At 37.1% G+C, this 13,585-nt stretch overlaps 1 protein-coding gene and 1 non-coding gene across 5 annotated transcripts in view; both read left to right on the top strand.

Annotated features, from left to right (window-relative positions):
• The window catches only part of LOC125233857 (furin-like protease 2), a 432,277-nt gene that overhangs the window by 315,992 nt on the left and 102,700 nt on the right, over positions 1-13,585 (top strand). The window lies entirely within an intron of this gene.
• Positions 2,935-3,016, top strand: Trnas-gcu. The gene has a single exon. It is a non-coding gene; the product is annotated as a tRNA-Ser (tRNA).

Raw genomic sequence — 13,585 nt, forward strand, 5'->3', positions numbered from 1 at the left:
AACCCAAAAACAGCTATGATACCATCGTAGTTCCAGTTCATATCTTCCGGCTCCATCATCAGATCAGTTCAACAGTACCATATTATTGTACTGTCATCAGAACTACATACAGCTGCCAATTATCATTACGCTACGATCCTTGGAAGATGGTTAAATTAGCCTCCGTAGATTCCATTACATAGTTAGTTACATACACGACGACCTAATAAAAGCGTGTTAATATTAATATTAGCGCCATCTAGCTGAGCCCTTCTTCTGTGTGGTACTGAGGTAAGTACGTTTTATTCTTAGACTTTATCTGTCTATACGGAGTTATATATGTCTTTGACTAGAAGTATAGGTACTCTAATGAGTATTATTGTATTTAGCGCCGTCTCTCGGCAAAATTTACTAAGTAGGTAATTTACGCGACTTGAGACTTGTGCGAACCTTTAGGCATGGAAAGTCACATGAAAAGTTGTCGAAACTAATAATAGATGGCGCTGCATTTAAATTTCTTGACTGATAACTCTAATACTAAATTGAATATACTCTAAGGTAAAGCAGAGTCTAATACCTCCGCTTTACAAAAGACCGCAATCAAGTAGCACTAGACTTTACTCATTGTTGTGTTCCTGCCGGTGAGTAAGGCAGCCAGAGCTCAACGAGGGTGCGGTACTCCTTCCTTCCTTCCTTCCCCCTCCTTCCTTCGGTCCTTTGAGTCGTCGGCACCCAGGCCCTTTCTAAGTACAGGTTTGTACAAGTTTCTAATGAGTCGAGTCGGCAACGCACATGTGCCACTCCTTGAGTGGCAGGCGTCCATATGTAACAGTCACCGCTTTCCATCAGACGGACCGTATGCATGTTTACCACCTACGTGGTACAAAAAAAAACTCTCGATGAATTCACCTTAAACATTAAAAACTAAATCAAAATCGATTGATTCGTTCGGGAGCTATGATGCCAGACAGACATGTCAAGCGTCAAACCTATTATTATTATAATATTTTTGCGTTGGTGGTTAAAAACAAGAAACCTCCTTCAAAACTAGGTATAATAAAACACAACTTTCTATGAAAATCGGTAAAGTGCGAGTCGGATTTCGACATTTCCATACAAAAAGGTCATGAGCGCCTGACGACATGTGATGGCAACGTGTACACTAGATTTGTACTTTAAAGATTTTGCGTATATTTTGGAAACTATAAGAGATAGAGCAAATAGACTTCAGATTTTGGTTGTCGGTGGCACAATTTTTTTGTTTTCGTATATATACACCATTTTTTGGACCTATTAGGGCAATATTATGGTCAGTGCAGTTCTAAACAGTCGTAAGCGCCTCTTTTTTAGTAGGAACTTAAGTCATTTTGGCAAATGCTTAAAATTTTTAACAATTTCTAAACAGAAATGAATTTCTTTCTACCTGTCCATGGCGCTCACAAAATTTCAAAACATTTAGTAAGTACTTGCAGCGGCAGTGAGTGAAAAATCTCAATTTGAGTTTTTTTCTCTTAACTCCGACTTACGCTTGACTGTAGATTTCTAATAGGTTTTCCTGTAATCTACAGGTAGAGGGCTATCTCGTGTATTTTTTTGAAACATTTACGCTAAGTAGTTTCGGAGATAAGGGGGGGGGAATGGTCGTTTTTTGCTTATTTTCTTAAATTACTTCTAAATTACCAAAATAAAAACTATAAAAAAAATATTTTTGAGATGCTTATAAAATGCTCTTTCATTTGATATGTAGCACAATATAGTTCTAATAACTTTGATTTTTAATTTTAAATTTTACCCCCCAAAAGTGGCCCCTATGATTAAATTTCGTTTAATTTCAGTTAATTATATTACATGTCCGTCTTTGGGCCACTTGTTTACATACGTGTGCCAAATTTCAAGTAAATCGGTCTAGTATTTTCGGAGAAATCGGCTGTGACAGAGGGACAGACAGACACGCGAGTGATCCTATAAGGGTTCCGTTTTTCCTCTTTGAGGTACGGAACCCTAAAAAGTGTAGAACTTATAGAAAGCCGCAAGGAAAAATGGGCGGTACAATAATGTTGAGGAATTGGCCCTGTGGAATGACACGTGAACGGAAAAGATAACGAAATAGGATCGTGAACGAAACGGTCCAGAGCCGGGAAGGCTGAAATGCGTTTTGCCTAGGCAAGCTTTCGGGTTATTCGTAAGATGGGCAATACGAGTAGGTTACACCACTGTTTATACCACTTTTATTTTTTTCTATTCTACTATCACGTTTTGACTAAATTTGTGGAGTTCAATGCAGCTGATAAAACATGAACTTAGGTTACCAGAGCTCAACAATGCTGCGGATGGTTAGTCGGCAACGCGCATATATACAATCTAGTGAATTCCACTCATCCATAGGCTACGGAGACAGCTTACTATTAGACTGGCCGTATGCTTGTTTGAGTGAACGAAAACCAACCATTATAAGTTATACTATAACCCGATCTCCAATACGTACGTACTCCTTGCAGCTGTGTGGTGTTTAACGGGCAGTAAAATTATACTAGCCTTTCATATGACTAAAAAAGTTGACATGCAAAATCGTCTGGAGACGTATCATACAGAGTAGACATTTCGTTTATATTGCGATGACTCTGATAGAAAACATTTTTTACTCAAGTAAGCCTTGCTCAACAAGCAATTTCGAGTTGTTCTTTTTAATTATATTCGTTTTAATTTTTCGATGGCTTCAGAAACCATAGTCGTTAATCATAAAACTCTTGAATAGGTAGGTAATAATAAAATAATTATAAACTTCGAAAGTAATATTTTATTATAACTTAATTTTTGATGTATTTTTAACCGACTTCTTTTTTGAAGACCTAATCAAATTAAAATATTTCCACAATAATATCGATTCTAGTAAAACAATTATTGATGACGTACGTTCGATAGGAAGTGAACAGTAATTTCGCGCGCGCCCGACATGACGAGGTGGCCGAGAGGTTAAGGCGTTGGACTGCTAATCCAATGTGCTCTGCACGCGTGGGTTCGAATCCCATCCTCGTCGACTATTTTTGTATTTTTTTTCTATATCGCTTATATTTTTGTTCACTATTAAACTTTGAAACTATGATAGTGTATCTATTTAATGGTTGTCTATTGTTTGCCCGACAGTCATTTAACATAATATTCATTTGCCCGAATCTAACTTGCCTGAATTTCATTTGCCCGAATGATTTGTTTACCATAAAAATCATATGACATACTCGTTGTTTATCCGAATATTACCTTCCATAATCATACAATGCCATACTATTTGTTAGCCATATTATTAAGTGCAATAATATGGTTTCATAGAATATTCAAACGCCATAAGCAATTATTGCCATATTAATTGTTGCCCGTATTATTACCTAACCTAACCTACTTTCTGATAGCAGTTTCATTTTCCAGGGGTCACAGTTCTAACCTAACCTAACCTACTTTTCCAGCAGTTTCATTCTCCAGGGGGTCACAGTTCTAACCTAACCTAACCTACTTTCTGATAGCAGTTTCATTTTCCAGGGGGTCACAGTTCTAACCTAACCTAACCTACTGTCTGATAGTATTTTCATTTTTCGGGGGTCACAGTTCTAACCTAACCTAACCTACTTTTCAAGCAGTTTCCTTTTCAAGAGGTTCACAGTTCTAACCTAACCTAACCTACTTTCTGATAGCAGTTTCATTTTCCAGGGGGTCACAATTCTAACCTAACCTAACCTACTTTCTGATAGCAGTTTCATTCTCTAGTACTTCTAGTACCTATTATAGTAGTTTTCGATTCTGCCAAAGCACATTATGGAAATTGACTTTTCTGGACGCTAATTTGTATGACAAATGATGGTATGGAATGTGGTAATTACGGATTTCGATGATTCTGACAAATGACATTATGGAAACTGACTTTATGGGAAACAAAGTTTCTGGCACTAGATTAATATAGTAAACAATGATTATGGCATAAGATGTTATGAGAAACAATATTATGATTGTTGAATAGGATGGCAAATAAAATTATGGCAAATGAAATTCTGGCAAATGGGGGTATCCCCTATTTAATATTCTTATACTCATGAAATTACTTAAGTATGCCACATTTTGGTTGCTGGGTACTAAAAAACGCTTTAATACTCACCTACGAGTATCACGTTTGATAAAGAATATTGTGAAAAGATTATTACAATAGTTATTTATACAAGGGGGCAAAATTGTATTTTAACGCCGAGTGTGGAATTGAAAAACGAGCAAGTGAAAGAATTCTATAGTTGAACCACGGGCGAAGCGAGTGGTTCGAGAATAGAATCTTGAACTTGCGAGTTTTTTAACACACGAGAAGTAAAATACATTTGCACCCGAGTGTAACACAAAACTTTTCCCCTCACTATAGCGAGGAAACTACAACGCAAAAAATGCGTTTATCACTGCTTCCAGTAGTTCCACAGGTGGTAAATCATCTTTATTACTAGATTCACCTGCTTTTATCAATTTTAAAGCAGTTAATTTGGCTTTATTCAAGGTCAAATTACTTTACCCACTAGTGGATCATTGAGTAAACATAATTACTCAAAGTAGTGGATAGAATGCGTTTTTACCCGCTGGTATTAAAGGACAAAACACGTGTTTCCGAGCTAGTGAGGGGAAAAATGAATTATAATAATTTGCGTTAGGTATACATATTTCTTGTAAACGTTTCTAATAATAAATAATTATGCAATAATAATAGTATATATTTTGAATCCCAATAAAACCTGCAACTTTGAATATTAATGCAGACACATTAATATTCTAAGTTGCAGGTTTTATTGGGATTTATTTAAGAGAAAATGAACAAAACAAGGTTACAAGAAAAATAAACCAAACAAAGGGAACCAGAACGTTACTAAAGAAACATCTAAAGCATTTTAAGAGCGAACGTAAGCGAATTATTTCGAGTGATATGCCTTCGAATATTTCGCTTTGTTCCAAATTAGATAAATTATTTCCACACAAAGATTCTTACAAAAGAGGCCAGAAAATGGGAAGTAATAAACATTGTGCCTGTCAAATTCACTCCGAATGGTAAATCGACGCGTCTGAGACGCCGCGGCCCAGCGCAGGACGGACGAGCGTTTAAAAAAACGACTGCGCGAAAAATATGAAACTACTATTATATATGTATCTAAATTACCTAAAACACGATTAAGCCGGAATTCTATTTAATTACTCAATCTTTATCATCAATCAAACTTTTTATCTGTATAGATAGTCGTATTATCTCTCTCATAAACAATGTTAATACCTCGGGAAACAATTTACATGTAGTAGTAAAAACTTTTTACTAAGACCAAGGTCACTAGGTCACGTCCAAGTTGAAGACCGTATGACTCGCAGTTTTACAAATTCTTTGTGCTCCATTATTCAAAGCAGGTTATCTGAGGTTATTATCATTGCAACAACTTTGAAAAAAAAAAACTGTTGATCAATTGATAATATAAAATATAAATTCTATGTCAAAGGCCTCTGTATGTATCCCAATCGCTTGCAGAATCAACGTAGCTCACCAAACCAAATTTTAATTAACTCTGCAGCGTGTATAGCACAACCTGTGCTGTTATTTAAATGTGAAACTTGTATGATTTTGTGACGTTTACCTACTCGATGCCGTGTACTGGCACTACTGGCCGGGGGTCAGTTGCACCAAATCTTCTGTCACCGTGAAATGGTTCGCTAAATGTTATTGTTTGGGAAGTTCTATAGATTTCTGCTGTGCGACGTTAATGTGTCTGTTGACTGTGATTAATGCAACTGTCCCTTAGTCTGAATATATTGCTTGATATTCACGAACGTATACAGAGTTTGAGAATTGCGAGGTACCACTGTTTATCGTTTTGATTTATCTAAGGGGCAATTCCACGTAACTGTAATGTAAGTGACCACTTCATTGCATGTTTTTTTATTTATGATGCAAATTGAAGTCTTAATTTATCTCTAGATAAGCCTACTTTTAATCCTTAGATATATTGATATTTAAATTAGCACCAAAAATAAAAAAAACATGCAAATAATTGGTCACTTACATTACTCTGTTACATGGAATTACCCTAAGGACAATTCTCTGTAAGCAAAGTGAATAGTATCTCTGACCACGCCATCGCCACGCCTACAATATTAATACTTAATAATAGTATTCCAAAGTCCATTTTAAACAAAATAGAATATTCAAACTATTTTATGATCCTTCTGTGTGCGAGCCGGTGAATAGTTAAACCGCGTTCAAATTAATTTAACTAGAAAAGCGTGACATATGAGTGACTGTAAATTTCACGAGCATTTGAAGTGTAAGTTGTCAGATGTAATTAAAAGATAACAATTTTACGTTTTTTAGAATGCACAGATAGTTAATTTAAAATTGTATACTTGGTAACTGTACTACGCTGGCTCAGCGACCCGAAGTGGATCTTGGCCTCCGACACTAGACTTCGCCATTCGCTCCTATCCTGTGCGATCAGATGCCGCTCGGTCACTTTAAAGTCACACAGGTTGAAAAAAAAATAGTATTTTATACAATCGTGATATAAATACAAAGGTTTTCAGTCGAGTACCATGTTTAGGCCACGAAGCTTGCTGAGTGGCCTAATAGTACGGTACGAGAGTGAAAAGCTTAAGTATATCACTATTGTATACAATACTTTTTCTACGAGTCATCATCTTCATCATCAATGGACGGAAATATCATCATTCATGCAAGTTAAAATTAATGTTAATAGAGTCGTTCACCGTTGTATCCACATCGAATTACCTAGCAACCAATTGTTTGTAATAACCGTCTCTGATTGGCCGATAACGCGACAGATAAAAAAAAATGTGTTTCAGATGCAGGAAAATTTGCCAGGTATCGCAAATTAGTATAGAAATTGTATGAAGTTCTATTTTTGAAATTATTACAGTTAACTAAAGTCAACTATAATGAGCTTATTATAATTGAGTCGGAACTGCCATAGAGTATCCAACACTGAAAAGTTGGCACTTATAGTTTAGTCTGTGGTGTCCTAATTGACAGATTACAGTCGACAAGTAGAAAAATTAATTTGAATACTTATTATAGATATTTTTTTAATAACAGATACGTTGACAAATTATGTTGGATTACCCTAAAGCTTATTAAAAATGAATAGCGCGTGGTCTTTATTGTAATTGTGGCTTTTATCGTAGGTCATGTTCAGCGTTGTGTGAAAAATTGTTGCCGTCGCGACGGAGCCGCGGGGTGACTAATTGTACATATTAAAAATGCTCCCCAAATATTTACATCGGCGTGTTTTAAACATGATGTTTAAAAATTGAACTTTTATTTGTTTCAGGTAACAACATATTTTAGAACGTGATAAAACTTTAGCGAATAAGTATTTTAAATAATTGTGAATAAGAATCAAAACCGGGTAAGATCCTTTACCCTGAAATTCATTATATACTTGGTAAATTTGGTAGTTCTTAAGAAATTATCAGGTAAATATCTGTTTCTGGATTTAAATATCCCTATTCATGCCGGTCGACGATATCGCATATCCTTTAATCAATAATTAGAGAAAAAAATGCAAAGGTAACTGAATGCCATATCTCGAGCAAGAAGTCTCATACGTGGTTAATAAAGCGTGGACGGATAATGAACATCCGGTGTAAAGAAAAGTCTTCCTTCGTAAAATTCTTAATGAGGACTAGGGCAACGAGTCACCGTATCCGGCTGCAGAAACTCCGTCAATGGTTCATCTCCAGATTGGGTCATATAATACCAACATAGAAGAGTGTATTCTTAAAAGGTGTATGCAGAGAACTGTTCTAGTTTCAATGCCACTTTTAGTAATTCAGGAGTTAAAAGAAAATTAAATCGTGATATTGCAGTGACAGGTTGCTAGCCCATCACCCACACCACAATTTACCCCATACGACCCACTCGACTTCTGCAACACCACAGTATAATAAAGAGTACTATCGTACAGTATGGCCACTCCCGCTCCCCGCTGAAAGCGCCGCCCACCCCCTCTCGGTTACCTCACAGTTACCGCCTGTCAAAAACACGAACAGTCAACCTGTCATATCTCACTCATACAAGCATGGTACGCGTTCACTTACACGAGCTTAGAGTGTGTGCTAGGAATGCGCCTCTTTCATATATTTGATCGCCAGTGTCCGAGATGTGGCAACACCCTCGGAGGAAACGGGTAGTGACATTTTTAACCCGTCATCACATGGGGGTCTTAACCCGTCACCACAAGGATATAAGATGAATTAATAACAATAATACTTAGTAGATTATCTTTGACGTGAATGCGCGACCATTAGTCAATCGAACTCATGTGTCGAGTTGTTTGTTACGCATCAAGACAGTAATATGGTTGCGTTCACAACTCTGACTTGGCCTTAAACTGTCTCGAGAACTGTTACACTACACAGCTTGTTACGATGTCAACCGTGCTGTTAACTAGTGAACGTTCAGAAATCTAGTTAACTCCTTGTAGACCACACATCGAGTGCCTACAGTACGTTACGCGCACAGCATCGCCATTTCAAACCTTGTGTATGCAGCTTTTCGTGGCAACATGGCTATCCTTATTTGTGTTTGTCATGCAGCTTGAAGGTACGAAGTCTTGCCGCAGACAATTGTAAATCTAGAACGCTCACTCTATAGAACATTAGCCCGAGAGTTTACTCAATTAAGGCATGATGACTAATGACACTGAAGGAGCAGACGGGGTGTAAATAACCATTAGGTTTTAAAACAACGGCCTTGATCACGCGCTTCCCAAGTCCCCTAGGTTGTCGTGTCTTCATTATGTTATTACATATGTGTATTATGTTTATTACATATGTCAATTTTATTATTTCAAATGACGCCTTCGAATGTTTTCGCAAGTCGCTCAGTCGCTCACTTGGCGTCAAAGCGAGCTTGGCATCAATCAAAGGAATTTATTTACATTACATTACATTTACATTACATTAGCTCTCATGGTCTTACAAAAGTTGAAGTCTTATATTTATTTATTTATATGTCTTGCTTATTAAATAATAAAGTACCGGTCGGTCCGGCCACGACATCGATCTAAGGCGACAGCGGCGAGCGGTGGCGATAGATACTAACAAATGATCCCAAACCTATGTCTCGCTCCAACTTATGGACGCCAATAGCCTCCGGCCGCTTTAGACCCATATCGTGGTGTCGTTAGGCCAAGACGCGTTTAGCCCGCCCGTCTGCACCGTCTCGCCCCGCGTCCCGGATCGCCGTCTACGTCTCACGGAAATGGCTTTGTTTCCTCCAGTGCGCTACAGACGCGCGCCGTCCGCCGGAAAATAAAATAAATGAATATCACATTAAGGGGGGCGCAAAAACGCCGGGACAATATCTGTGACGTGACAGCGTGACCAATGTAAGTCTTCTTTTGTGTAACATAAGTGGACGCACTCGATGGGAATTTGATTTCTGTCTTTGTCTTGTCACATGTCATGACAATCAATATGACATGTTAAGTTTATTAATTAAAAAAAAGTTAACCTCCTCAGTATTGGAGTCGTTGCAACGAGAAGAATGATCGCTTATTATATTACTTATCAGTTTTTTGAAAGTCATCAACAATTTGTTATTCAAAAAGATTCGAATAAACAAGAGTTAGTAGTCAGACATATCTATTCCTCGTAATATACCAATACGATAAGTCTTTATGTCACAGGCTGTTAACAGGCAAATGGAGAATGGCTTCCATAATGTAAAGATAATGTAAAAGCAGGGACAAATTGAATTTTTAAAATACTTTGTGCGTATTTTTTTTAATGAAATTTTGTGTTACTAAGGAGAGATTAGAATGATAACGTGATTTTGCAGTAAAAAGCTACGAAAATACATACTTTATATTTTCCCATAGATGTTTGGAGCGCTTTCATTTTATTTTGACAGTTTTTGGGATTCTCAAGTGTGATCCCGACATATTATACAATTTCATAAGTTTCATAAATAACCTTATATTCTTAACATAAGAGCACCTACCTACATCAAATGTTTTCCAAACACCAATACAGCGATCAAAAAAATTGTCTCGTTGTGATATCGTTTATTTATTAACCGTCGCCTCATATCTCAAGAAGGACGGTTATCAAGTCGTCTGTATGTTTTTTTTTTTTTTTTTTTTTTTTTATTTTTTATGTTTGTTCCTCGATATCTCCGTCGTTACTGGACCGATTTTGAAATTTTTTTTTTTGATTGAATGTATATGCATACAGATTGGTCCCATTTTTCTCAGAACCCAGTTCTGATGATGGGATCCTGGAGAAATCGAGGAACTCCTCAAATCTGAAAGGCATACATATGGTTATTTTTGTGTTTTTAAAGGAACAGCATGCATTTAGGTACGGAACAGTGACATTTGGTGCAGTGGAACTGCTGATGATGGCCAGAACGGAACTCTTCAAATCTGAACGGCACGCTTATAGTGACTTTGGTATTTTTATACGAACAGCATGCACTTTCGTCCAGAACAGTGACATTTGGTGCAGTGGAATTTCTGATGATGGTCAGAACCGAACTCCTCAAATCTGAACGGCACGCTTATAGTGACTTTGGTATTTTTATAAGAACAGCATGCACTTTCATCCAGAACAGTGACATTTGGTGCAGTGGAACTGCTGATGATGGCCAGAACCAAACTCCTCAAATCTGAACGGCACGCTTATAGTGACTTTGCCATTTTTATAAGAACAGCATGCACTTTCGTCCAGAACAGTGACATTTGGTGCAGTGGAATTTCTGATGATGGTCAGAACCGAACTCCTCAAATCTGAACGGCACGCTTATAGTGACTGTGGTATTTTTATAAGAACAGCATGCACTTTCGTCCAGAACAGTGACATTTGGTGCAGTGGAACTGCTGATGATGGCCAGAACCAAACTCCTCAAACCTGAACGGCACACTCATAGTGACTTTGGTATTTTTGTAAGAAAAGCATGCATTTAAGTTCAGAACAGTGACATTTATTTAGTTATGTTTGTTAAGCATAAGTTTTGAAGTCAAAGTTTGTCAAGCTTCGATTTCTTATAATATAATAGGATTCATGAGGAATTGAGGAAACTCCTCAAACCTTAACGTTATACGTATATTCATTTGTGTTGCCATCTAATAATTAAAGCATTAAAAGCAGTTTAAAAAAATACTTACACATTTCTACATAATCCAACATTCGCAAGTAGCTTTCACCAGAACCCGAAAGGCGACGGTTTTTTTTTCTTAAAAATTATTTCAACGAGAGTGCTGCAGGGGGGCCTACCGCGAATTTTTTTTTGCAACTTGCTGGCATCTTTCTCCTTTACTCCCATTAAGGAGTCATTGGCGTGACAGAGAGAGATATCCGCAATTTGCATACTTTGGGTTTCGCGGTTGGCCCCCTGCTGGGCCCTGAGTGTGCACAGCAAATAGTGCACACGAATAAAAACTGTCGTATTTCCGACGTACGAAAACAATACAAAAACGCAGGGCATTAGTGGTGAGCGGATTTTTCTGGAACCGTTTTTTTTTTATAAAAAAAAAATGTATTCTGTACAGTTGGCTGCTATGACATGCAAAAAGTACCTAATGAAAATTGCAAGCGATTTTATAGCCTACTCGCAAGAACTTTAAAGTCAAGGATTGTTACATTAATGCTATTTCGTTTCACATGGAACGAAGTGCATTTTGGCACCTTCATTTGACGTACGTTTGAACAATATAACTATTTTTAGTTTATAAATTTAAATAAATATCATACACCACTAGACCACCCGCCCGCCGCCGGGTGGTCTAGTGGTGAGGACGTTAGCCGCGTAAGCTGAAGACCCGGGTTCGATTCCCGGCTCGGCCACCAGTGGGCCCTGTCGTTTTTTCTTTCGTGTATGATATCTATTTAAATTTATAATTTATATAATATAAATGTGACTACTTGAAAAAAGAACAAATCGAAAAATATTCAATAAAATAATTTGATTTGTTCCCTAGTTGTATTTTTAGTTTATTTTGTTCGTTAGTCTCAGTAGACACGTGTAATTTTTCGCGCGAAATGAAAAAAATAAATACGTAATGTATGTGGGTATTGTGGGTATTTATTATTGGTGTGTTCATCGTGTATATATAATAAAATTATAGTATGTTCCTGAATCAATCGAGTTTATAGTAGTCTTCAAATAAATTTCTAAATAAGTCATATTCATAACCTTTGTATCATTGCCGTTTCAAGCTATCATTGCCTTCTTCATTTCAATCACATCGCCAAGTGACTGAAATATTTTCATTCAAGAATCTATTTTCCAAACGAAAAATCCGGAAGCACAACTCCTCTACAAAAATGAAGGGTCTCAGTGCTGTGATTACGAAACCGATACGCTCCGCAATTAGAACGCACTCGTGCCTTACTGTGGGATGAGGGACTTTGGGCTCTGCCACCGCGATCGCGTTGAGCCTGCAATCGCGACTGTGTTTGACGGTTTTTTTAAAGCCTCAATACATATACGAACTGCCTCATTCAAAAAATGTGAAAAGTGACGTTTTAAGTATCTAAAGTGACATTTAATAAAGTCACTGTTGAGACTGACGTATGACACTCTTGCCTTATTACTTCGCTAAATGGGACGTATTGGACCCAATCACAAACTGTTTGCCGATTTTGTGTTTTAAGAGCTCGCATACTCATGACTGGTGAGATAAAGAAGTTTTTTAAATATCAGATTTTCACATCCAAATTACTGAACATCTTTCGCCTATTATAACCGATACGCCCCGCATTTGGAGGCACTCGTGCCTTGCTGCGGAATGAGGGGCGTATTGGACTCGGCCACCGCGATCGCGTTGACTTTGTGCCTGCAATCGAGGCTCGACTTGTTCATAATAACAGGCTAACAGAGATGTCACTTACTGTTTGTAGGTGAACACTGAACAATTGAATTATAAAAAATTAACTATATTTGATTGCATTCAAAATTGATTAGTGCTATCAGCAGCACTTGCTTTAACAGGCCAAACTTTACTGCGATATCAAATTAAAAAAGGAAAACTTTTCATTATGTGATATTACGCAGCACAACTTATTGCCTCGGCGATAAAATACTTTATTATGAAACACAAAAGATGAAATTGAGCGGGAAATGAAGAGAAAAGTTTTGAAAGATGACCCATTTCCACTCTAAAGTAGACAAAGCTCGGCAGAATATTTTAATTAAATCTTTAATAGGCTATCACAAAAGGAGGAGTGTGAAAACAAAAGAATTTGTTAGGCTTTTCAGCGTTTATTATTCATAGTGTACAGGGAGGTGGCTACTTTACCTTATGCGGTAACATTGCCTAGTACTTAATAGAAATAGCTCATATTAAAAAAAAAACCTTAAAATCTATAAAAAGATTATCAGAGTAACTGAAATACAGTAAACACTTAGGCCTACTGTTGAAGCGTAGCTAATAGACTTTGCATGTGCCATGTGCTGCACATGGCGCTTTCCACAAATTTTAAAATTCGTATATGGTAGCTTTCATTCGTGATGATGTCGTTTAGTGATGATGACATTATTTTGACTTGCTCATATCTTGCACATCCAACAGAAATAAACATACAT

Source organism: Leguminivora glycinivorella, chromosome 15, assembly GCF_023078275.1.
Source record: "Leguminivora glycinivorella isolate SPB_JAAS2020 chromosome 15, LegGlyc_1.1, whole genome shotgun sequence".
Taxonomy (NCBI): domain Eukaryota; kingdom Metazoa; phylum Arthropoda; class Insecta; order Lepidoptera; family Tortricidae; genus Leguminivora; species Leguminivora glycinivorella.